The sequence below is a fragment of the Lithobates pipiens genome, unplaced genomic scaffold (genome assembly GCF_037356315.1).
Source record: "Lithobates pipiens isolate NorthernLeopardFrog02 unplaced genomic scaffold, aLitPip1_a1.2 Scaffold_22, whole genome shotgun sequence".
In the NCBI taxonomy this organism is placed as follows: domain Eukaryota; kingdom Metazoa; phylum Chordata; class Amphibia; order Anura; family Ranidae; genus Lithobates; species Lithobates pipiens.
The window spans coordinates 59,889,012-59,915,656 of record NW_027507784.1 but is presented as its reverse complement, the minus strand read 5'-3'; the positions used below and the strand labels follow the sequence as shown (position 1 = coordinate 59,915,656).

Genomic DNA, 26,645 nt, shown 5'->3' with positions numbered 1-26,645 from the left:
TAAAAGTATTATATAGCCGCTATGTTTCTGCACCCACTGCGCTCAGCCTGGGGGGATGTGAGCAAAGTGCATGGCACCGATCAGTAGATGAAACCAGCATATGACTGCATGTTGTATACAAACTACAAGATAATATCTTATTGATCTCCTGGGCCTTTGACACACTCCCCAAGGCAAGTCATACGTTGTGATTATGAATCAGTCACATACCAGCAGTTTTAGTTCATCTCTCAAGTATTAAAAAGAAACAACGGCATGGGGATCTATAAATTGTTTTCCTAAACCAATGAAATAGAGCCGTGGGTAATACTAAAGTTGGATCAAGGGACCCTGGGGGAGCGAAACGCACTTGCTGTTGGAACATAACCTTTAGGGGAACCTATTCTACATGTACAGTAAATGTGTTTATTTAGATATCTGATATCCATGACTTCTCCCAGCATGACAAAGACAATCGTGAAAATGACACAATCGGGAAGAGAGAGATTTCTGACAACAGAGTACGAGGACGGCTTTACAAAATACAAATCTGAAATAACCGAGAACTGGAGCTTTTGTCATATTCCTATTTGCCACAGGCTAAATTCAATTATTGCTTGAACCTCTTTGGGACGAACAGAGTGATTTTATTGAAATTGATTTTGCAACAGAATTACCGATTTCCCCAGGGGACAAATTTCACTGAATCGAAATAGTTTTCATTGAGTTGCTTGGGTGAAATCTCCTTTAGGCTACGTTCACACATACAGGTACGACCAAGCGCACATTGCCGTGCGGCAAGTGTAGGGCAGCCCCTTCATTTCAGTGTGCGAGAAATGTGGAAACAAAATCCTGACCCTTTTCCAAAAATGTAGCAATTACCGTATTTATCGACGTATAACACGCACTTTTTTCCCCCTTAGAATCAGGGGAAAATTGTGGGTGCACGTTATATGCCGATCCCAGGGGTGGACTGACAACTCATGGGGCCCCTGGGCAATAGGAGATTATGGGGCCCCCAGGCAATCAGAGATTATGGGGCCACACAGTAGACACAAAAAAAACAGTATACAATCACACAGTATACACAGACACATGTTTCTATTGGCTGAGAAGGTACTGGAGAGGTGGGGCAGCTATAATCTCAGGATTTTTAGACCAAAAGGATGTCGGTAAGGGACATTTCAGAGACAGATGTAAAAAAAAAACACAAATTGTTACATACTGTCCCTGGTTTACTGAGGCTGGCAACACTGATGGGGCCCCCTAGTGGCATGGGGCCCTCGGGCAGTGCCCGAGTAGCCCAATGGTCAGTCCGTCCCTGGCCAATCCCCCACTGATTGCGAGCGGAGGAGCGAGCGCTGCCAAAATACACATAGTCCAGTGTACTCGGCTAGGATTGGCTCCTCTCGGCTCCGCTCAAAGTCTGGCCCAGTCCTGCCCTATGATGGACATAACACAGGGACTGGGCGTGACTGTGAGCCGAGTCTAGCCAAGTACACTTGGCTCTGTGTATTTTGGCGGTGCTTGGCTCCTCTCGGCTCCGCTCACAGTCACACCCAGTCCCGTCATTGGACCTGTGTCCATCATAGGGTGGGACTGTGAGAGGACCCGAGAGGAGCTGAAATACACAGGACGGCTCTGTGTATCTCGTCGGGGCCATATTTAAAAACTGCAGTGACCCTGACAAGGCTGCAAATGACACTGGACAAAGCTGCAGATGGACACAGGACAAAGCTGCAGCTGGACACAGGACAAAGGTGCAGATGGACACTGGGCAAGGCTGCAGAAGGCTGCTTTCACACTGAGGCACTTTGCAGGCGTTAAAGTGCTAAAAATAGCGCCTGCAAAGCACCCTGAAACAGCCGCTGCTGTCTCTCCAGGGTGAAAGCCAGAGGGTTTTCACACTGGAGCGGTGCGCTTGCAGGGCGGTCAAAAAAGTCCTGCAAGCCGCATCTTTGGAGCGCTGTATTTACCGCTCTGAAAGCGTCCCTTCCCATTGAAGACAATGCGGCAGCTCTGCAAAGCGCCGCCGCAGCGGGTGGTTTTAACCCTTTTTTGGCTGCTAGCGGGGCGTTAAAACTGCCCTGCTAACGCTGCTAAAACGACGTTAAATAAAGTGGCGCTTTACCGCCAGCGCCCACAACGCCCCAGTGTGAAAGTAGCCTAAGCGCTTTTGAAGAGCTTTTCAGGCACTTTTGAAGAGCTTTCAATTCATTTCAATGGAGAGGGGCGTTTTTTTTCACCGCCCTTCCGGCGCAAAGCCCCAGTGTGAAAGGATTCATTGATTTTAATGGAAATAGGTTTTCGTGAGCTTTTCAGGTGCTTTTTTTAGTGCTTAAGCACCTGAAAACGCCTCCAGTGTGAAAGGGGTCTAATTCCCATTGAGTTGCTTTGCAGGTGCTATTGCACTAAAAATAGCGCCTGCAAACCAACCTGAAAGAGCCGCTAGCAGGGCGGTAAAAAAAGTCCAGCTAGCAGCATCTTTGGAGTGGCGAAGGAGCGGTGTAAAACAACAAGGGCAGAAGATTTAATGGATGGAAAGTTGAAAAAATGACTGAAGGTCCGCTTTAAGGATGTATTGATTAGTTTTTATTTGATGCAACTCTTCCAAAGTCCCATGGGCAATTTGTGTTTCTGAAATCTATTAGGGGCTGAGCTGCACCCATATCCATAGGAGGCCCTCAGATGAAGTCAGGAAGTGACGAAACGCGTGACCGGAAGTGACTTGTGCGTTTCACAGACAGCTGGAATACCAGGAGGAGGATCGGATCACCGATGCACACAGACGCTCCTTTACCACTACTACCAGCTAATGGGTGATTCATGCACAGGCGCTTTCATTGCTTGAGTCAATTTGTTTTTCTGTACGTATATATTGTAAGGGGCTGTTTGGGAATTATTAAAACGTTTATTGACAGTATTACATTATGAGGCCAATTCGTTTTTTCCACATGGATCCCTGCATGATACGTCTTTAATACAGTGGGAGTTCTTTCAGAACGGTGGAGATTCAGTTTTAAGATTTTAGGGGCATTATCTCTGCACATGTGGTGAGTGCATCCCCAAAGGGGAGATCATCTCACGCGGTGAATTTTCTGGTGGAAGATGCTTCTTCACGATTAACTACTACATATGACATCACTGAATCGCATCGTAAATTTCCATATATGAACACTATATTGAAGCTTCCCATCTTTTATTATATGACAATGTTATAAGGGACTGTTTTAGTATAGCCATAGTAACGCTGGCCTTTTCTACTGTAAGTACAGTATGTAAACGGACATACAGTGTCTTGAAAAAATATTCATACCCCTTGAAATTTTCCACATTTTGTCATGTTACAACCAAAAACATAAATGTATTTTTTGGGATTTTATGTGATAGACCAACACAAAGTGACACATAATTGGGAAGTGGAAGGAAAATGATAAATGGTTTTCAACATTTTTTACAAAATAATATCAGAAAACTATGGCGTGCATTTGTATTCAGCCCCCTGAGAATACTTTGTAGAACCTCCTTTCACTGCACCTACAGCTGTAAGTCTTTTTAGGGGTTGTCTCTACCAGGCATGTTCACCGTAGATGACCTCTTAGGGTTTTAGTGCGCCCATTGGGTGTCATCTGTTCAGTTAGGAGCAGTATCCAGCCCTGCTGCGGGCAGCCTGCCAAAATGTATGGTGGCTGTGACTGGATGGGGCAGGACACTGTTATGGGTGGTACCTGTATAGGGCCCTGTGTATTTGACAGCCTGCAGGCAGTGAGACTGGACGCTGCACCTGTCCCTCCCAGGTACACTAAGGCCTCATTCACACAGGTGTACTCCAGAGTACAGCTATGCGAGGGCCACGTTATTTACTCACCCAGAGATACACAGGTGTTCTGTACATGCCCGTGCAGGCAGTCCCATAGTGGCAGCTGGTGGGTTCTCCTTTTGCGGGGGGGGGCGGCAAATATGCACCAACCACCCCCCTCACCGCCGGGCGGCACAGCACTGACCACCCACAGCAATCCCCGGATCACCCGCGGCACTGACCACCAGCCGGACTACCCGCGGTGGCGGGGCTGTCCTCCTACTCTCCTCTAGTGCGGTCAGCAGTGGCTACTCAGGCTTCCTCCCCTGTGTCACATCTTCTGCCAAAGCGCTAGCCGTCCAATAGGGTTACCTGGTGCTTAGGCCAATCGGGAAACAGGTCTCACAGACCTGCCTCCTGATTGGCGGGGAGGAACTGTAGTGTGACCATCACAACACAACAGGGTGGGATCGGGACGCAGTGCTCTGCGCCCCGAACCCACCCTATTTTGAAGCCTATTAGAACCTCTGGCTCTAATCACATGCTTCAAAATACACACTCCCTGCCTATCCACGCCCTAGTAATTCATGTGTCCGGCGTCCTGAAAGGGGCTGAGCACATGGATAGGGAGGGCGGCGGAGGTGTTGGGTGGGGCGTCGGCCGCCACTGCCCATACATATTAATTGGCATACATTAGCTGTATGGACACAGACGCTGCTCCCATTTTCACAGCTGCATAGGCACACGGTCTCGAACGCACTCTGCATTTGGGACTGTACACCCGCACCCACATGGCTTTCAAATTAAGAGCAGTGGCTGTGTCCCAATTGACATGAACAGAACTGCCTGCACGAGTATGAATTGAACACTGGTGCAGGTAAACACGGCTCTCACATTGGCGTAAGCTGTGGCACACTTGCATGAACGAGGAGACCTAAAACACCTCAAGGGACGCACTGTGGTTGGACAGTCATGTGTGAAAGGGGCCTAACAGTGCAAAGCACAGGGAAGTTGTACAAAGCGCCATTGTTCTGTCAAATTAGCCAACTTGTCAGAAACTCCAACCATGTCACTTCCGGTTTATTTAAACTAGAGGTCGACTGATATATCGGCCGATATTTGGCGTTTTTTAATTAATCGACATTGGCCGATTGTACTGTTAAAAAAGGCCGATGATATCTTCAGTGTGACTTGCAAATGACTTCAGTAATAGAAGTCAATGCAAGTTGCCTGAAGACATCAGTGAAGACTTGTTTCCTCTCTGGGCAGTCTGCCAAGAAAAGAGCAAAGAGATACAATGTTTACACTTCTGAATGAATTCAACTCAGTGTGTAGAAGTTCTCAGTTTAACCATTTAAAGACTAAATCTTTTCTGACACTTGATGCTTACAAATAAAAACCCTGTATTTTCTGCTAGAAAATCACTTAGAAACCCCAAAACTTATATATATTTTTTTAGCAGAGATCCTAGGGAATAAAATAGCGGTTGTTGCAATATTTTATGTGACGCGGTATTTGCGCAGCGGCTTTCAAACGCAATTTTTTTGGGAAAAAATACACTGATTTAAAAAAATTTAAATAAAACAGTAAAGTTAGCCCATTTTTTTTCATCCAAAAGTTTTGATTACCTGTTTTTGTGTATTTTCTATATATATATATATATATATATATATATATATATATATATATATATATATATATATATATATATATATATATATATATATATATATATATATATCAACTGGATTATAGTGCTAGCGGGGCACTTATAATCCAGCTAGCGGCTAAGGAAGAGGTTAAATGTTCCAGTGAAGCACCGCTGCCAAATCGAATTGCAAGTGCTTCGGCAGTGGTGCCCATTCATTTCAATGGGCAGGAGTGGTGGAGGAGCGGTATACACCACTCCAAAGATGCTGCTTGCAGTACTTTTTTTTAACGTCCTGCCAGCGCATTGCCTCAGTGTGAAAGCACTCGGGCTTCCACACGGACTGCAGGGGAGACGTTTTGCAGGCACTTTACAGGTGCTATTTTTAGCCCAAAAGCGCCTAAAAAACGTGTGAAAGGTGTCTAACTGTTAGATTTTATGAGATGAAGGGGGAAAAAAAAAATCGACCTAACATATCGGCCCAAAAAATCGGCATCATATATCGGCCCTCGGCCGCAGCGATTTCTAAATATCAGTATCGGCATCGGCCAGAGAAAAACCCATATCGGTCGACCTCTAATTTAAACCATCAGTAATTGGAGATTTTGACAAATTGCTGTTTGGACACAACACCGGCAACCGAATACAGCCCGGTACAGGAAGATTTCATTGTTTTGGTAGCACATCGGTTAACGAGGACAAAGTTGTCGCCTCCTCGGAGGCGGCCATGTTGTTGGCTAGTATCAGAGCGGAGTAACAATCTCTGCTCGTAATATAATGCACTGGACTGTATTCTGTTGCTGTGTCCAAACAGCAGTTCATCACAATCTCCAATTACTGATGATTTAACAACTTGCTGACTGCTGCACGCCGATATACATCGGCACAATGGCAGCGGTGGGCATATGGGTGTACCTGTATGTCCCCTTTAATTGGCGGGGCTAGCGGACACGCGCTCCCACCGCGTACAGCATTCCGGCGGGTCCCGCGGACTCGATGTTCACCAATGCCTGCGATCATGGCACGAAGCTGCAGAATGTGCAGATGCCTATGTAAACAAGGCATTTCTCCATTCTGCCAAGTGACATGACAGAGATCTACTGCTCTCTGTCATTGGGATCGGTGATCGCTATCATGTCCTAGGTAGCCCACCCCCCACACGGTTAGAATCACTCCCTAGGACACACTTAACCCCTTGATCGCCCCCTAGTGGTTAACCCCTTCACTGCCAGTGTCATTTACACAGTAATCAGTGCATTTTTATAGCACTGATCGCTGTATAAGACCGGGTTCCCACCTATGCAAATTAGATGTGGGTTTCTCCGCATCCAATGCGCATAGCAGGAGAATGTGACTGGCTCCCTATGGAGCCGCTTCACATATCTCCGTTGCGGCCGCATTGCACAAAAACGCTGTGTGTCTTTGGCTCCGTTTCAGGGCCGAATTCAGGCATAGAATCGGCCCTTAGTCCCTGAAACAGAGAACAGGGACACACAGCGCTCCTGTGCGATCCGCAGCGGGTTATAGTGTGAAGCCTCAATGACAATGGTCCCTAAATAGTGTCAAAAATGTCCGATGTGTCCGCCATAATGTTGCAGTCACGATAAAAATCGTTGATCGCCACCATTACTAATAAAAAACAAAACTATTAATTAAAATGCCATAAAACTATCCCCTATTTTGTAGACGCTATAACTTTTGCGCAAACCAATCAATATACGCTTATTGCGATTTTTTTAACCAAAAATATGTAGAAGAATACGTATCGGCCTAAACTAAGGAAAAAAAAACGTTTTTTTATATATTTTTGGTGGATATTTATTATAGCAAAAAGTAAAAAATAATGCTTATTTTTCAAAATTTACGCTCTTTTTTTATTTATATTGCAAAAAATAAAAACCAAAGAGGTGATCAAATACCACCAAAAGAAAGCTCTATTTATGGGAAAAAAGGGCGTCAATTTTGTTTGGGTGTAACGTCGCACGACCGCGCAATTGTCAGTTAAATTTACGCAGCAAAGTGCTCTGGTCAGGAAGGGGGTAAAATCTTATGGGGCTGAAGCGGTTAAAGAAACCGGAAGTTAAGTAGTTGGAGTTTTTGACAGAACACCGTAACCCATAGCAACCAAGAGACTGCAGTCACTTTAGTCAGGTAACTGGTTGCTATGGGCTGCTCATAGCTCCCTCTGAACTCATGCATTTTCTATACAATGAACATTCTTCCTCCAGGCACTGTGTGAGGAAATCCCGGTAGAGCTCTGGCTCGCCTATTCCGGCAATAGCCGCCTCTCACACCGGCAACAGCGAGTTTCCTCACACTGTGCAACATTGTAAATATACGAAGAGGCGGGCCATCGCTTCTGCTCAGGATTGGCTGTCGGCAAAGGTGCTCTAGCCGCGGATTGGCTGGCACGGATGTCAGGCAGGCCCTGTGTCCTGGGTTACTTCCGTGTTTGGATGCTGGGCCCTCCTGATCAGTGTGATGTGTGTGTTGTGTCCATAGAGACCGGGGTCCGAGGACAGGAGACAGGAGCCGGTGCTGAGCCTGACCGGGACTGCTGAGGAGGAGGAGGAGGAGATAAGATCTAACGTTCTGTGAGTACCGGTGTCCCCTCCATCCTTCATACACTGCCAGGTCCTGGGGATATACACTGGGGATATACACTGCCAGGTCCTGGGGATATACACTGGGGATATACACTGCCAGGTCCTGGGGATATACACTGGAGATATACACTGCCAGGTCCTGAGGATATACAGTGCTGCAGAACCTCTTTGCAGGCTGAGCTGTCAGTCAGGGTGACAGATCCCATCTTAGAATCAAACTGCTTTATCTGAATACCCAGGTGATATATAAGGGATAATTGCATTACAAGGTTAATGCACACATAGGTGGGATTTATTATTTTCTATAGATCTGTAATAGATCTGGGGTACGGTGAGGGTTAAATATCGGTGTGTCGCTGAGCATGAGAGGAACACGCGTTCCACATGTGCCGAGGTGTGGAGGAAGTGTGACTCATTCATGGAGGATTGTGTAAGTGATGGGAATCCCTGAATTACAGTCTGGGGCCCGCCAGGGGGACAGAGGGGGGGCCACAGACTGTCCGTCATTAGAGAGTACACCAAGAGGAACTTCAATTGGGGCCCCGTCACACCAGTGGGCGTGTGTTCAGTTCTGTATATCGGGGCCCATCACACCAGCTAGAATGCATTATGTTCTGCACATTGGAGCCATCACACCAGCGGGCGTGCATTATGTTCTATACACTGGGGCCCATCACGCCAGCGGGCGTGCGTTTATGTTCTGTACATTGGGGCCCGTTACACCAGCGGGAGTGCGTTATGTTTTGTACATTGGGGCCCCGTCACACCAGCCAGCATGCATTATGTTCTGTACATTGGGGCCCTGTCACACCAGTGGGCGTGCATTATGTTCTATACACTGGGGCCCATCACACCAGCGGGCGTGCGTTATGTTCTGTACATTGGGGCCCCATCACACCAGCTGGCGTGCATTATGTTCTGTACATTGGGGCCCCTTCACACCAGCCAGCATGTGTTATGCTCTGTATATTGGGGTCCCTTTACACCAGCGGGCGTGCGTTTGTTCTGTACATTGGGGCCCCATCACACCAGCGGGCGGGTGTGCGTTATGTTCTGTACATTGGGGCCCCTTCACACCAGCGGGCGTTTCGTTATGTTCTGTATATTGGGGCCCCTTCACACCAGCGGGCGTGCATTAAGTTCTGTACATTGGGGCCCCATCACACCAGTTCCATATAACCAGCGACTGCTAGGCAGTTGCGATACATTATTGGGATGCATCAAACTGTTTACATTGTTTTTTTACTTCATGTAAATGGCAAAAACGAACAGTGGGCTTGTTGCAAAGCACTGCGAGACGTTGATGTTAGGGATGAGGTCGTGTCCTCCAAAGTCACCTCTAGACAAACTTCTACTTCATTCTATTCCATTCAACTGCATACCAGTCAGTCCCTGTCCTGCAGCACATGTAAACAAAGGGGTGGGAAGCTGGTGGCATCAGTGCCCTTGTATGAATACTTATCCATATATAAACCAGCCATACACGGATTGAAGTTCAGCAGGAACCGGCCAACATTCAATCCATGTATGGTTGTTCCTGCTCATGAGAAGTCAGTCTATCAATCGACTTCTCATGAACAAGACTGCTGGCAAATGTCAGTTTATTCGGCGCTGTGCTGATCAGTGTACTCTGATGGCAGAGAGGTGGGGGAGTCTCCCCGCTGTCAATGACACAGCAGTAGGGAATCCCCCGTCTACACCGATGTCTGCATAGAGTTGCCACCTCATCCCTTTAAACCCAAACACCTTTTGAATTACACAGGTTCTGAGGCTAATTTAAATGCAGGTAAGGCACCAAGTGAGTTTAATTACCACCTTAATCAGGCACAGAACCTGTGTAATTAATATGTGTTCGGGTTTAAAGGGACGAGATGGCAACCATAATGAGGAAGGTGGTTGAGTTTTTTTTTTTTTTTTTTGCCCAGCCTTTTGGCTGAGAACCTTGTATGGGCAGCTTTAGTCCATGCCATTGACTGGACTGGAAAATAGTGCAAAGTGGAAGTCCAGATACAGATGAATTCAGTGGATATATATAATTATAGCAGAGACCCTAGAGAATAAAATGGAAATCCTTGTAATACTTTGTCACACCGTATTTGTGCAACGGTCTTACAAATGCAATTTTTTGGCAAAAAATACACTTTTTAAAAAATAAATAAGAAAACACTAAAGAGCCCATGTTTTATATTACTATTGTGAAAGATGATGTTACGCTGAGTAAAATGATACCAAACATGTCGCGCTTTAAAATTGCGCACGCTTGTGTAATGGCGACAAACTACGGTACTTCAAAAGCTCCGTAGGCGACACTTTAATATTTTTTATAGGTTACCTCCTGTTTAGACTTATAGGAGGTGTAGCGCTAGAATTATTGCTCTCGCTCTAATGTTCTTGGCGATACCTCACATATGTGGTTTGAACACCGTTTACATATGTGGGCATGACTTGCGTATGCTTCTGTGCGTGAGCTCGGAGGGACAGGGCACTTGAAATTTTTTTTATTTTTTTTTTACTTTTTTTTTTACTTTTTTTTTTACTTTTTTTTTTTATACTGTCCCTTTTTAAAAATGTTTCACTGTTATTCCTGTTGCAAGGAATGTAAACATTCTTTTATAATAGAAGTAGGACAGAGCCTCTCCCACCACCCATAGTGATCATGTGGCGAATCTGCCTTCGGAAACACTTTTATCTAAAAGAGGAATGCCTGTTGTATAAAAATATACCGGGGTTATGGCAGCTACAGTATCTGCTGCCATAACCCCGGTATTTAACGTCAAACTCATGGCGTATATGGTATATACAGTGGGCGGTCCAGCTACCCTAAGGGCTCATGCACACTGCAGCTGAAAACAAAAAGCTGCTTTTACAGGCATTTGAGCTTTTATTTCAGCTTGAAGAAGCTCTTGCTTTTTTTGTGCTCGTGTGCACTTTTCTGTTGAGCTTCTTCGAGCTCCTTTGAGCGCCTTTGAGCTTTTTTGAGCATAAGCGTTTATTTTTCATAAACCCTCCTATATAGTATTTTCTTAACTACTGTATAAACAAAACAAAAAGCTGGAACAAATGTTTTTGCGTTTTTTTTGAGCTCTTTGGGGCACTAGCTCCTAAAAAACGCGAGTTTGGTGGGGTTTTTTTTTCTACTTGTATGAGCATTTGCCTGAAAAAGCCATAGTGTGCATGGACACATTGGCTAACATGGAGGGGAGTTTCCAGGTAGAAAAAATAAGGGCTCAAAAGTCGCTTCTTTGAGCTGCAGTGTGCATGAGCCCTAAGCGCTCATTTACACTTGCTTCAGCATCAACAAGGCTTCAGACAGGCTTTGTTAAAGCTCTCTGAAAGCCAGTCAAATCTCCTGTCACTAAATAAAATGGTTACCAGTAGTCCTGTTTACACCTTGCTTTTACTTTGCTTCGCTTCAAAAATTATACCCAATGTAGCTTCAGTGGTGCTTCAAAGCCTCCATAGAAGTCTATAGCAAAGCTCGCTTGAAGCCCCACCAAAGCCTCATCAAAGCCCCACCGAAGCCTTATCGAAGCACCAAGGAAAGGCAAGGTGTAAACAGGACTGTAAGCTAACCTTTTTATTTAGTGACAGGAGCTTTGATTGGCGTTCAGAGAGCTTTAACAAAGCCTGTCCGAAGCCATATTTTGAAGCAAGTGTAAACTAGCCCTAACAGTCCCAACAACCACCCCACAATCATGCACATTGCAAGGGTTAAATGCTTGTTAAAGCGGAACTTTACCCATCGCCGATTGATAAATAAATGATGTTCTTTAACAAGGAATATACATTCCACATTAATAATTTTGCTACAAAAAGTAGTGTGTGCTATAATTTGCCTCCAACATTGCTCCCGTTTCTTTTTGCTGGAGGCTGCCATTTTTCTGAAGCTCAGAGCCTCAGCAGTAAATCATAAATCTGGATCAATTGTGGGCATAAAATTGGGTATGTGGATTGTACGATTATTTTTTATTTTATTTATTTGTTTTTAAAGCGGAGGTCCACCCTAAAGTGGACCTCCGCTCATCGGAACCCTCCCCCCCTCCGGCGCCACAATTGGCACCTTTCAGGGGGGTGCAGATACCTGTACAGTACAGGTATTCTGCACCCACTTCCGGGATAGCTCTCTGCGGAAAGGGGCGTAGATTACGCCCCTTTCCGCAAGTGCCCGCCCCTTTCCGCAAGTGCCCCGCTGCCTGCTGGGAAACACACAGATCCCAGAGGCAGCGGGCACCATCCTTATTGCGCAGCGCGATTCGCGCATGCGCAGTAGGGAACCGGGAAATGAAGCCGAAAGGCTCCATTTCCTGATTCCCATACCCAAGATGGCGGCGGCAGCACCCGACAAGACGATCTAGAGATCGGCTTCGGGTGCCGACATCGCGGGCACGCTGGACAGGTAAGTGTCACTATTTTAAAAGTCAGCAGCTGCAGTATTTGTAGCTGCTGGCTTTTAAAAAAAAAAAAAAACGCGGAGTCCCGGCGGACTCCCGCTTTAAGGTTGAACTGGATGGACTTGTGTCTTTTTTTCAACCTGACTAACTATGTAACTATAAAGCGGAACTAAATCAATTTAACGGTTTCAAAAAACAGTTACATTCTTGGAATGCCAGGATTGCTAACTGTCACAATTGCTTGTTTCCTAAACCAAACTGTCAAACCATCAAATGTCTGTTGTCCTAACGGATCGCATGTGCAGCACCATGGCAGTTGCAGATCAAACAAATTGGCTGTAAAGGCTATGAGCGCTTAAAGTGGAACTTTAAGCAGAAAATGAAGTCCACTTAATGCTGGTCCCTAAAAAACTGAGCATGTGCAGAGCAGGGTGAGACAGCTTATTACTGGATTTTAAACAATATAGGCGCTTATTTTTCATGTTGTACATAGTCATGGCCGAAATTGTTGGCACCCCAGAAATTTTTCCAGAAGATCAAGTATTTCTCACAGAAAAGTATTGCAGTAACACATGTTTATTCCCCTTGTGTATATTGGAACAAAACAAAAAAGGGAGGAAAAAAAGCAAATTGGACATAATGCCACACAAAACTCCTACAATGGGCTGGTCACAATTCTTGGCATCCTTTCAGAATTGTGGATAAATAAGATTGTTTCAAGCATATGATGCTCTTTTAAACTCACCTGGGGCAAGTAACAGGCGTGGGCAATATAAAAATCACACCTGAAAGCAGATAAAAAGAAGAGAAGTTCACTTAAGCTGGCCATACACCATAGAATTTTCTTATTCAATTTCCTTTAGATTTACCTTCAACTGTGTGGTACAAGGGCCTGTCTGCACACAAATTGAAAGTGTTTAGATTTGACCTCATATGAAATGGTTTTGGTAAATCTAAAGGAAATCTATAGAAGAAAATTGTATAATGTATGGCCAGCATTAGGCTTTGCATTGTGTGTCTGTGTATGCCACACTAAGCATGGACTACAGAAAGAGGAGAAGAGAACTGTCTGGGGACTTGAGAACAAAAATTGTGGAAAAATATCAACAATCTCAAGGTTACAAGTCCTTCTCCAGAGATCTAGATTTGCCATTGTCCACAGTACGCAACATTATCAAGAAGTTTGCAACCCATGGCACTGTAGCTAATCTCTCTGGGCGTGGACGGAAGAGAAATATTTATGAAAGATTGTAATGCAGGATAGTCCGGATGGTGGATAAGCAGCCCCAAACAAGTTCTAAAGAAATTCAAGGTGTCCTGCAGACTCCGAGAGCATCAGTGTAAGTGCAAACTATCCATCAACATTTAAATGAAATAAAAAAACACTATGACAGGAGACCCAGGAGGACCCCACTGCTGACACAGAGAATTAGAAAAACAAGGCTACAGTTTGCCAAAATGTACTTGAGTAAGCCAAAATCCTTCTAGGAAAATGTCTTGTGGACAGATGAGACCAAGATGGAGCTTTTTGGTAAAGCACATCATTCTACTGTTTACCAAAAATGGAATGAGGCCTACAAAGAAAAGAACACAGTACCTACAGTGAAATATGGTGGAGGTTCAATGATGTTTTGGGGTTGTTTTGCTACCTCTGGCAGTGCCTTGAATGTGTGCAAAGCATCATGAAATCTGAGGATTACCAAAGGATTTTGGGTGGCACTGTAGAGCCCAGTGTCAGAAAGCTGGGTTTGCGTCTGAGATCTTGGGTCTTCCAGCAGGACAATGACCCCAAACATACGTCAAAAAGCACCCAAAAATGGATGGCAACAAAGCGCTGGAGAGTTCTAAAGTAGCCAGCAATGAGTCCAGATCTAAATCCCATTGACAGCCTGTGGAGAGATATTAAAATTGCTGTTGGGAAAAGGTGCCCTTCCAATAAGAGAGACCTGGAGCAGTTTGCAAAAGAAGAGTGGTCCAAAATTCCAGGTGAGAAGTCTAAGAAGCTTATTGATGGTTATAGGAAGCGAATGATTTCAGTTATTTTTTACAAAGGGTGTGCAACCAAATATTAAGGTAAGGGTGGCAAGAATTTTGACCAGCCCATTTTTGGAGTTTTGTGTGACATTATGTCCAATTTACTTTTTTTCCTCCCATTTTTTTTTTTTTTTGTTTTGTTCCAATACACACAAAGGGAATAAACATGTGTATAGCAAAACAGGGGTTACTGCAATACTTTTCTGTGAGAAATACTTGATTTTCTGGAAAAAGTTCTGGGGTGCCAACAATTTTGGCCATGACTGTAGCTATACCTGCATGGACCAACATGAAGTGATCTAGCAGGACTTAGTTTTCTGACTAAAGTTCCACTCAAAGTCTAGTGGTTGAGGAATAAGTTGTAGTACTTACCGTATCCCTTGCTCTGGTTGGCACCACAGTTCTCCTTCCTAACACTCAGGGTTGCGTGTGGAGCCTTGCTGTATTGATCCTGCATTGTACTTGATGACGTCAGCGTGTGACAGAGCTTCAAAGAGAAGAAGCTTTAAAGTGGCTGTAAACCTCAGACATGAAATATGAACAAAGCATATCCCTCTATTGTGTGTCATTTCTGTCCGCAGCCTTATTCCTCTGCTGTCAGAGTGGATCACTTCTGACAAGTTTTCCTGACACCATTTGTAAATATTTTATTCTATCTTTTCATGTGACAACACTGAAGAAATAACACTTTGCTACAATGTAAAGTAGTGAGTGTACAGCTTGTATAACAGTGTCAATTTGCTGTCCCCTAAAAATAACTCAACACACAGCCATTATTGTCTAAACTGCTGGCAACAAAAGTGAGTACACCCCTAAGGGAAAATATCCAAATTGGTCCCAATTAGCCATTTTCCCTCCCTGGTGTCATGTGACTCATTAGTGTTACAAGGTCTCAGGTGTGAATGGGGAACAGGTGTATTAAATTTGGAATTATCGCTCTCACTCTCTTACTGGTCACTGGACGTTCAACATGGCACCTCATGGCAAAGAACTCTCTGAGGATCTGAAAAAAATAATTGTTGCTCTATATAAAGATGGCCTAGGCCAGTGATGGCGAACCTTGGCACCCCAGATGTTTTGTAACTACATTTCCCATGATGCTCCATTATACTGCAGAGTGCTAGAGCATCATGGGAAATGTAGTTCCAAAACATCTGGGGTGCCAAGGTTCGCCATCACTGGCCTAGGCTATAAGAAGATTGCCAAGACCCTGAAACTGAGCTGCAGCACTGTGGCCAAGACCATACAGCAGTTTAACAGGACAGGTTCCATTCAGAACAGGCCTCGCCATGGTCGATGAAAGAAGTTGAGTGCACGTGCTCAGCATATCCAGATTGTCCGGTTGTCTTTGGGAAATAGACAAATGAGTGCTGTCAGCATTGCTGCAGAGGTTGAAATGGTTGATTTTATTATTTTTTCAGTTGAGGGATGTTGGGCAGAGGTGGTCAAAAGAGCCCCCCGCTAAGCACATTTCAGCCTGTCTATCAAGAGAGATTGTTCCTCTACACTGCCAGATGTTTACAAGCAAAGCCCACATTAATCTACTACTTTTACCTATCAGCCTGTGTATGGCGATTCTCATTTCTCTCTATGCAGACAATTAGTATAACAAGCTTCTTCTTCATTGTCCCTTTGAATAACCCCAGTAACAAATGACGCTCAACAATCTGTTCCTAACAAGACTCCTGCCTTTCTGTTGACCCATCTGGCAGCCAATCGGAGCCCTTCTATCCAGTGTAGTGCTGGATTCAGGAATCATTGGCTCGCTGATTGTCAAACATGTTGGGGAAAAATGAGTTTTCCCCTGTTCGCACTCTTTCTTTTACATACAGTTGTGCTCATAAGTTTACATACCCTGGCAGAATTTATGATTTCTTGGCCACTTTTCTGAGAATATGATTGAAAACGCAAAAACTTTTCTTTCACCCATTGTTTGACTGAAGCCACGTATTGCCCCCGCCCCCTTAAACATCAATGACAGCTTGAAGTCTTTTGTGGTATTTGTGGAAGAGGCTCTTTATCTTCTCAGATGGTAAAGCTGCCCATTCCTCTCAGCAAAAAGCCTCCAGTTACTGTAAATTCTTAGGCTGTTTTGCATGAACTGCACATTTTGAGATCTCCCCAGAGTGGCTCAATGATATTGTGGTCAGGAGACTGAGATGGCCACTCCAGAACCTTCACTTTATTCTGTTGTAACCAATGGCAGGTCGACTTGGCCTTGTGTTTAGGATCATTGTCATGTTGTAATGTCCAAGTAAGTCCCATGCACAGCTTCCTGGCTGATGAATGCAAATATTCCCCCAGTATTTTTTGATAACATACTGCATTCATCTTGCCATCAATTTTTACCAAATTTCTTGTGCCTTTTGTAGCTCACACATCCCCAAAACGTCAGCGATCCACCTCCGTGTTTCACAGTAGGAATGGTGTACTTTTCATCATAGGCCTTGTTGACTCCTCTGCAAATGAAGCGTTTATGGTTGTGGTCAAAAAGGTACAGTGCCTTGCGAAAGTATTCGGCCCCCTTGAACTTTTCAAACTTTTGCCACATTTCAGGCTTCAAACATAAAGACATAAAATTTAAATTTTTTGTGAAGAATCACCAACAAGTGGGACACAATTGTGAAGTGGAACGAAATCTATTGGATATTTTAAACTTTTTTAGCAAATAAAAAAATTGAAAAGTGGTGCGTGCAAAATTATTTGGCCCCTTTACTTTCAGTGCAGCAAAATCACTCCAGAAGTTCAGCGAGGATCTCTGAATGATCCAATGTTGTCTTAAATGACTGATGGTGATAAATAGAATCCACCTGTGTGTAATCAAGTCTCTGTATAAATGCACCTGCTCTGTGATAGTCTCAGGGTTCTGTTGAAAGCGCAGAGAGCATCATGAAGACCAAGGAACACACCAGGCAGGTCCGTAATACTGTTGTGGAGAAGTTTAAAGCCGGATTTGGATACAAAAAGATTTCCCAAGCTTTAAACATCCCAAGGAGCACTGTGCAAGCGATCATTTTGAAATGGAAGGAGTATCAGAGCACTGCAAATCTACCAAGACCTGGCCGTCCCTCTAAACTTTCAGCTCAGACAAGGAGAAGACTGATCAGAGATGCAGCCAAGAGGCCCATGATCACTCTGGATGAACTGCAGAGAACTACAGCTGAGGTGGGAGAGTCTGTCCATAGGACAACAATCAGTCGTACACTGCACAAATCTGGCCTTTATGGAAGAGTGGCAAGAAGAAAGCCATTTCTCAAAGATATCCATAAAAAGTCTCATCTAAAGTTTGCCACAAGCCACCTGGGAGACACACCAAACATGTGGAAGAAGGAGCTCTGGTCAGATGAAAGCAAAATCGAACTTTTTGCCCACAATGCAAAACTATATGTTTGGCGTAAAAGCAACACAGCTCATCGCCCTCAACACACCATCCCCACTGTCAAACATGGTGGTGGCAGCATCATGGTTTGGGCCTGCTTTTCTTCAGCAGGGACAGGGAAGATGGTTAAAATTGAGGGGAAGATGGATGCAGCCAAATACAGGACCATTCTGGATGAAAACCTGTTGGAGTCTGCAAAAGACCTGAAACTGGGACAGAGATTTATCTTCCAACAAGACAATGATCCCAAACATACAGCAAAATCTACAAAGGAATGGTTCACAAATAAACGTATCCAGGTGTTAGAATGGCCAAGTCAAAGTCCAGACCTGAATCCAATCGAGAATCTGGAAAGAGCTGAAAACTGCTGTTCACAAATGCTCTCCATCCAACCTCACTGAGCTCGAGCTGTTTTGCAAGGAAGAATGGGCAAGAATTTCAGTCTCTCGATGTGCAAAACTGATAGAGACATACCACAAGCGACTTGCAGCTGTAATCACAGCAAAAGGTGGCTCTACAAAGTATTAACGCAAGGGGGCCGAATATTAACGCCCCACTTTTCATTTTTTTAATTAGTTAAAAAAGTTTAAAAAATCCAATAGATTTCGTTCCACTTAACAAGTGGGACACAATTGTGGGTGATTCTTCACAAAAAATAAGAATGTTATACCTTTATGTTTGAAGCCTGAAATGTGGCAAAAGGTTGAAAAGTTCAAGGGGGCGAATACTTTCGCAAGGCACTGTAAATTTTGGTCTCATCACTTCAAATGACTTTGTGCCAGAAGGTTTGAGGCTTGTTTCTGTGCTGTTTGGCGTATTGTAAGTGGTATACTTTGTGACATTTGCATAGTAATGACTTTCTTCTGGCGACTCGACCACGCAGCCCATCTTTCTTCAAGTGCCTCCTTATTGTGCATCTTGAAACGGCCACACCATGTGTTTTCAGCGAGTCCTGTATTTCACCTGAAGTTATTTGTGGGGTTTTCTTTGCATCCCGAACAAATTTCCTGGCAGTTGTGGCTGAAATTTTAGTTGGTCTACCTGACCGTGGTTTGGTTTCAACAGAACCCCTTTATTTTCCACTTCTTGATTCGAATTTGAACACTGCTGGCATTCTCAATTCCTTGGATATCTTTATATATCCATTTTCTCTTTTATACAGTTCAACTACATTTTTCCGCAGGTCCTTTTGACAATTCTTTTGCTTTCCCCATGACTCAGAATCCAGAAAGGTCAGTGCAGCACTGGATGAAAGATGCAAGGGTCTGTCAGGAGTCCAGAAACTCATTGACCTTTTATGCAAACAGATCACAGGTGAGGATGGTTACTTTTTTAATAGCCATTCATACCCCTTTATGTCAACTTGTGTGCATGTTATCAGGCCAAAATCACCAGGGTATGTAAACTTTTGATCAGAGTCATTTGGGTATTTTCTGTTTTATTATTATAATTTATTATTATGACATTCTAACACAGTTGATTGATAATAAATGGCTTCAGCCAAACACTAACCATGAGTGAAAGAGAAGTTTTGTGTTATCATTCATATTCTCTGAAAAGTGGCCAAGAAATCAGAAATTCTGCCAGGGTATGTAAACTTATGAGCACAACTGTAAATGCAAACATATCACCTTAGTTGGTAGGTTCTAAGTCCGTTCTCCTGGCTGTGGTTGTATGAAAGGTGCTCTCATTGTGGTGTTTTAGGTAAGGAATCCTTTGTTTTATCAGCTGGAGGTGACCAAAAAAATGGTTTATTGTACTGTTGATCTTTCTTCCCTTTACTAGGAGGAAACATGTTGACAGTCTCTCTACTACGATCCTTTCAAGACTGGCAAACTACCTAACTGTCATTGACAAGATAGCAGGCTATTTCAGGTTGTGAAAGGTCATGGTTGTGTACTAGAGATAAAGTATGGCAGCTGTAGTCTAAAATTATAAGTGGGGTCCTAGGGCCTGGATGAGTGTTTTTCAAATGTCAACTGAAGAAATTCCTAGGGAGCTCAAAGCCCTTGGCCAACGACAAGCAGATCTGAAGATGCACTGATTATATACAGTTATATTCACGTGCAAAAATGGCCAAAAAAAAGGTTGGGTTGATTAACCCGTTCCCGACCAGCGCAGGACGATGTACGTCGACAGAATGGCACGGGCAGGCATATTGGCGTACAGGTACGTCCAATATTCAATGCCGCCCTGCCATCGGGAGCGCGCCGCCTGCGATCATCTCACGGAGCGGCCGAATGGAGGAAATGCTGTGTAAACAGCATTTCTCCATTCTGCCTAGCAACTAGTGACGCTGATCTCTGCTCCATGTGATTGGAGCAGAGATCAGTGTTCACTAAATGAAAGCCCAACCCCCCCACAGTTAGTAACACACCCCTAGGAACACTTAACCCCTACACTGCCACCCACTGGTTAACCCCTTCACTGCCAGTGTCATTTACACAGGAATCACTGCATTTATATAGCAGTGATTACTGTATAAATGACAGTGGTCCCAAAAATGTGTCAAAAATGTCCGATGGGTCCCCCACAATGTCACAGTCACAATAAAAATCGCTGATCGCCGCCATTACTAGTAAAAAATAAAAATAATAAAAAATTATTAATAAAAATGCTATAAAACTATCCCTATTTTGTAAACGCTATAACTTTTGCGCAAACCAATCAATAATCGCTTATTGCGATTTTTTTTTTACATTTTTTTACCAAAAATATGTAGAAGAATACGTATCGGCCTAAACTGAGGGAAAAAAATGTTTTTTTATATATTTTTGGGGGATATTTATTATAACAAAAAGTAAAAAATAATGCGTTTTTTTCAAAATTGTCGCTCTTTTTTTGTTTATAGCGCAAAAAATAAAAACCGCAGGGGTGATCAAATACCACCAAAAGAAAGCTCTATTTGTGGGAAAAAAAGGACGTCAATTTTGTTTGGTAACCACGTCGCACGACCGCGCAATTGTCAGTTAAAGCGACGCAGTGCCGAATCGCAAAAAGTGGTCTGGTCTTTGACCAGCAAAATGGTCCGGTCTGCAAGTGGTTAAAGGATGCATTTCTAGTTAAACGTAGGATGCTGTTATACAACACCGGACCAATACAGCCAGGTGACGTTATACACAATGTTCCTAGATATGGAGGGAAGATGTTTCTGCACCTCTGTCCACTTTCTGATCTGGGTCATCTATGAAGTTCATATACTTCCTCTCGAAGTATAATGTGACGGCGCAGCCAAATACAGTGTATACAGGGACTGTTTAGCAGCAGATTTTGGAATAACGGCGCTACACAGCTGAAGGTAGCCATACATGGCTCAAAATGTCTGCTGACTCTTGCTGAATAAGCCAAAATTTGAGCTGCGGGTGCCTTTGTTGGCTCCACTTGTTTGGACAATCAACTTTTGTCAAAGGAACAGGTGGAAAATTGTGAGCCAATCGGATGCAGCCACTGTTTGGGTTTTCTGACAGCTGCAGGTGCTGCCTGTTATAATAAAATAGCTGGCAGGATAGATTTGTCGATCTGAACGTTTTCTGTCTCCAGCTGTCTGCATATTCCTTGTCAATGTATGTGAATGCAGCTGAGCATGATTGGTTGTTAATGCTGCCTCTGGCTCTCCATGATTAAATTATGCTATATAGGGGATTAAAGGAGGCTGAGATCAATAAAAATTCAGGTAATGCATTTGTTGAATGTAAAAATACATTTGTGATCTCTTTTTAGATCTCTGTGTTGCAGCAACACACAAAACTAGGTGTGGTGCATTACAACTCCATTTATTTTGAATGCCATCTCATCGCACCCAACATGGGCAGCACAGCGCACTTGTTTTTTAGCGCACGCAACACAACAATGTGAACAATCAGTGTGTTCATAGTGCATTGTGTTGTAAACGGTGCATTTGCACTGACATTTGGGGTGTGTTGTCAGCCGATTTAAATTTGAATGGATTGCTTTAGCGTTAGAAAAAGTGCCTGTAAAGCGCCTGAAAGAAGCCTTATCTGCAATCCCAATGTGAAAGCCCAAGTGCTTTAAGAGCCCTTTCACAATGTCAGCATCCGAAAAACGCTCGTAAAGCGCCGCTTAAACTAGCAACGCTTTACCAGCATTTTTTGAGCGCTATTGGGGCGCTTTTAACCCCTGCTAGTGGCCAAATAAAGGGTTAAAAGTGCCCACAAAGTGCTGCTGCCAAAAGCGCTTTTCAGGCGTTTTGCAGGCACTTCCCGTTGATTTCAAATGGAAGGGGTGCTTCAGGAGCGGTGAATAAGCTGCTTGCAGGACTTTTTTTGATGCCCTGCCAGCGCAGCACCTCCGTGTGAAAACACTGGGGCTTTTACATGGGATTGCAGTTGCGGCTTCTTTCAGGCGCTTTACAGGCACTTTTTCTTTAAAGCTAAAGCGCATGAAAAACGCCCCAGTATAAAAGGGATCTTAGTGTGAAAGCACTCGGGCTTTTACATTGGGATTGCAGTTGCGGCTTCTTTCAAGCGCTTTTTTTTAACACTAATGTGCAAGAAAAACGCCCCAGTGTGAAAGGGGTCTTAAAGAGGGAGTCCTGAGGAAAAAAAATAAAAAATTTAAAAGTCAGCAGCTACAAATACTGCAGCTGCTGACTTTTAAAATAAGGACACTCGCCTTTCCCAGGGTCCAGCGATGTCGGCACCCGAGGTTGAACCATCCCTCGGTCCTCGGATGCTGCCGTCGGCATGGGAATCCGGAAATAAAGCCTTGCTGTCTCTGGGTCCCGTGTGTGTCCCAGCAGACAGCGAGGGGGGACAAGAAGAGATGTAGACTCCCGTGGGAGTCTATGCCTGGAAGTGGGTACAAATATCTGTCTTAGACAGGTATCTGCACCCCCCTCCCCCCTGAAAAGTGCCAATTGTGACACCGGAGGGGGGGGGGGGGGGCTTCCGAAAAGCGGAAGTTCAATTTTTGTGTGAACCTACGCTTTACGCTCCTTTAACACTTAAAGTGTTACTAAATCCACACCAGCAAATTTTAGTCTGTAGATGCATTAGAGCTGCACAATTCTGGCTAAAATGAGAATCACAATTTTTTTTGCTTAGAATAAAGATCACAATTCTCTCACGGCGTAACATCATCTTTCATATTATACAAAAAAAAATCGGGCAAGCTTTACTGTTTTTATTTTTTTTATTTTTATTCATTAACCACTTACAGACCGGAAGATTTTCCTGCTTGATGTCCAGGCCATTTTTTGCGATTCGGCACTGCGTTTCTTTAACTGGCAATTGCGTGGTCGTGCAATGTTGTACCTAAACAAAATTTACGTCCTTTTTTTTAAATTTATTTTTTTCCCCACAAATAGAGATTTCTTTTAGTGGTATTTTATCACCGCTGCGGTTTCAGTTTTTTTGTGCTATAAACAAAAAAAGAGCAACAATTTTGAAAAAAAAAACAATTTTTTTGTTATAATATCCCCAAAAATGTTTTAAAAAATAAAAAAAAAATAAAAATGATTTCTTCATCAGTTTAGGCCAATATGTATATTCTACATATTTTTGGTAAAAAAAATAAAAATAAAAATAAATAAAAAATCACAATAAGTATATATTGATTGGTTTGCGCAAAAGTTATAGCGTCTACAAACTATGGGAAAGATATGACATCATTATTTATTATTTTTTTTTTTTTTTACTACTAATGGCAGTGATCTGTGATTTTTTTTTTTTTTTTTTTAGCAAAACTGCGACATTGTGGCGGACAGAACAGACACTTCTGACACATTTTTGGGACCGGTGACATTTATATAGAGATCAGTACTATAAAAATGCTCTGATTACTGTGTAAAAATTTCACTGGTAGGGAAGGGGTTAACACTAGGGGGCGATCAAGGGGTTAAATGTGTTTCTTACTGTGGGGGGCTGGGACTGACTGGAAGAGGAGACCTAACGCTGTTCCTACTTGCTAGGAACAAACGATCTGTCTCCTCTCCCCTGAGAGAACAGGAATTTGTGTGTTTACACACACAAATCCCCTTTCTGGCTCTCGTGCCCGCAATCGCGGGTGGCCGGCAGCGATCGTGCCCGCCATCCACGCGCTTTGGGTCCCCTGCCGTGCACACCACCAGTGGTCCTTAAAGGGGATGACCTACCCTTACGCAGTTTTGCGGGAACGTGCCACTTTGTTGACGTATATTCACGCACGAGCGGGTCAGCAAGTGGTTAAAGTGTATTTTTTCACTAAAGAATTGTGTTTGAAAGACCGTTGCACAAATACAGTGTGACATAAAATAATGCAACAGCCAACATTTTATTCTGTAGGGTATCTGCTAAAAAAAATAATATAATCTCTCGTTTGGGGGTTCTAAGTAATTTTCTGACAAAAAATACAGATTTTATCTTGTAAGCAACAAGTGTCAGAAAAAGGCTTAGTCTTTAAGTGGTTAAACTGACCTCATTTACATCCCTTTGATCTAAAAGAACCAAACGATAAGTTTCCTATTTTTATCTGTATCTAAGCTGTTGTGAGAAACTTGGCAGGCTGCCTGTGTGTTGTTTTCTTTTTTTTTTTTTTTTTTTCTCTGCTCAAGCTGTTGGCTTGAGCAGAGAACTCTCTGCACTGAATCAAGGAAATGCTTTTTTAAGATTGGGAGGGGGTAGAATCACGATCTCGATTCTTAACGATTATTTGTGCAGCTCTAATATGCAGTAAAGCATGCCTGTTATACTCACTGTGGAACCTAAGGAGTTAATCCTTTGCATTGTATAGAAAGGCTGTTTGATCCTGTCTTCTCTGATCCTCTTCTTCTTCCACTGACTCCAATCCCTATCCTGATAGAACAGAGCATTAGGGGACAAGCTGCACATGCTCAGTTTGGTGTGTATTACTAGAAAGTGTTTTTTTTTTTTTCTTGGGAGAGCGAATGTGATCAGCACAGGGCCAATCAGCACTGTCCAGGCAGAGGGTCAGGGGTCCTGCAGCCTTATAGGACAATCGGGAAAATGAAAACTCCTATTTAACCAGACACTGATAGAAGTCACAAGACTGCTCTAACTGCTGATGATAAAAGATATTTAGCAGTTTATATTTACTAAAATAATTGCATTTCCATGTTCTGTGTACTGTGGGAGACCAGATATAATGAATACAGGGTCCTGGGTTTAGTAACACTTTAGAAACTGTGCGTATCCACAAAGCTTAGTGAATGGACTCATAATGACTGAATGAATTGCTGATTTTTCTCCCAGCAGTTTAAAATGCATGTTTTTCAAAACTGACTTTTATCTACCATTTTATTTGCAGATTTTTTATGCCTAGCTGTTTTAACCTGTCAAGTGATTTTCGTTTTTGCATTGCGATTACATAAGCTGTTGCCAGGCTTGTAGTTGCTGCCAATTTCCGGTCACATTTGCACTGAAGGTGCCTTTAGAAATAAAACCAGTTCTGTTAGTTGGGAGCTCTGGGTATTGAGCCTTGTGTTGGCACACTCTCCCTGTGAATGATTTGGGAGCGTGTTGCATGTTGTCTACGAGGTGTGGTGACAACGGTAAATTTCTTTCTAGAGTAGACGTGCTGAGTTCTGAGTTCTTATTCAGTCCAATATCAGCTGAATTCAGTGGATTTACCATATCATATGAAGGGTTTAGGGCCTATGGTAAATCAACTACAAGTCCCATGAGGCATTGCAAGGCTGACAGTTACAAGCATGACTCCCACAGGCAGAGGCATGATGGGATTTGTAGTTTCGCAACAGCTGGAGGGCTGCCAGTTTGAGACTCCTGGTTTAGGCGTTGTCTACTTCGTGACTCCAAATGTTATTGTCAGTAAAAGAAGTGAAACAAATTCTCCCCAACATGACAGACAATTTAAGTTCACCTTTGGGACCATGTTACATATTCCACCTGTTTTTAAGGTGGAGCATATCACATGTTCCCACTTATGCAGCTCTCCCCCACTCCCCTGTGACAGCGGGTTGGGGATCTTTTCCCAGCACTCACTATCACAATTTGAATAAAGCGCTGCAGTGCATGACTCTACACACATAACCAACTCTCCAGTTTTAGTAACACCCCTTTCACACTGGGGCGGGAGTTGGCGTCGGCGGTAAAACGCCACTATTTTTAGTGGCGCTTTACTGACAATTTGCGCTTTTACCCCCTCGCTAGCGGCCGAGAGAGGGTTAAAACCACTGCAAAGCACTGATGCAGCAGCGCTATTCCGGCGGTATAGCCGCGCTGCCCCATTGATTTCAGTGGGCAGGAGTGGTGTATACAATGCTCCTTCACCGCTCCAAAGACTTTTTTTTACTGTCCTGCCAGCGCACCGCTCCAGTGGGAAAGCCCTCACATTGGAGACAAAGCAGCAGCTCTTTCAGGGTGCTTTGCAGGCACTATTTTTAGCACTGTAGCACCTGCAAAGCTTCCCAGTGTGAAAAGGGTCTAAATCAATGCCATAGCAGGGTGGTTTGGAGGACATTTTGATGTGGCAAACCATACAAATGCTTCGGGCAAAGAAACCCAGTCACAGATGCAGCCACTGTGATTACTGCTACTTTAAGACCCCTTTCACACCGAGGTGCTCAAAAACTGCCCATAAAACTATGGTTGTTTTTGCAGTGCTTTTGCTGCGTTTTAGCAACGTTAGCATGTGACCTTAAAAAAAATAAAACGGAGCCATTTTGAAGCACTTTGGAAGTGCTTCCCATTTATTTCAATGGACAGAGGTGTTTTTGAGGCTCTTTTTAACCACTTAAACCCTCGGACCATTTGGCTGGCCAAAGACCAGAGCACTTTTTGCGATTTGGCACTGTGTCCCTTTAACTGACAATTGTGCGTTCGTGGGACGTTGC

At 43.7% G+C, this 26,645-nt stretch overlaps 1 protein-coding gene across 1 annotated transcript in view; it reads left to right on the top strand.

Annotated features, from left to right (window-relative positions):
• Window positions 1-7,851: 7,851 nt before the first annotated feature.
• GPD2 (glycerol-3-phosphate dehydrogenase 2) overlaps window positions 7,852-26,645 on the top strand; it is a 256,583-nt gene continuing 237,789 nt past the window's right edge. The window contains exon 1 of the mRNA XM_077447659.1: window positions 7,852-8,020. The gene's annotated coding sequence lies outside the window, so the exon portion shown is untranslated. The remainder of the gene's footprint in view (window positions 8,021-26,645) is intronic.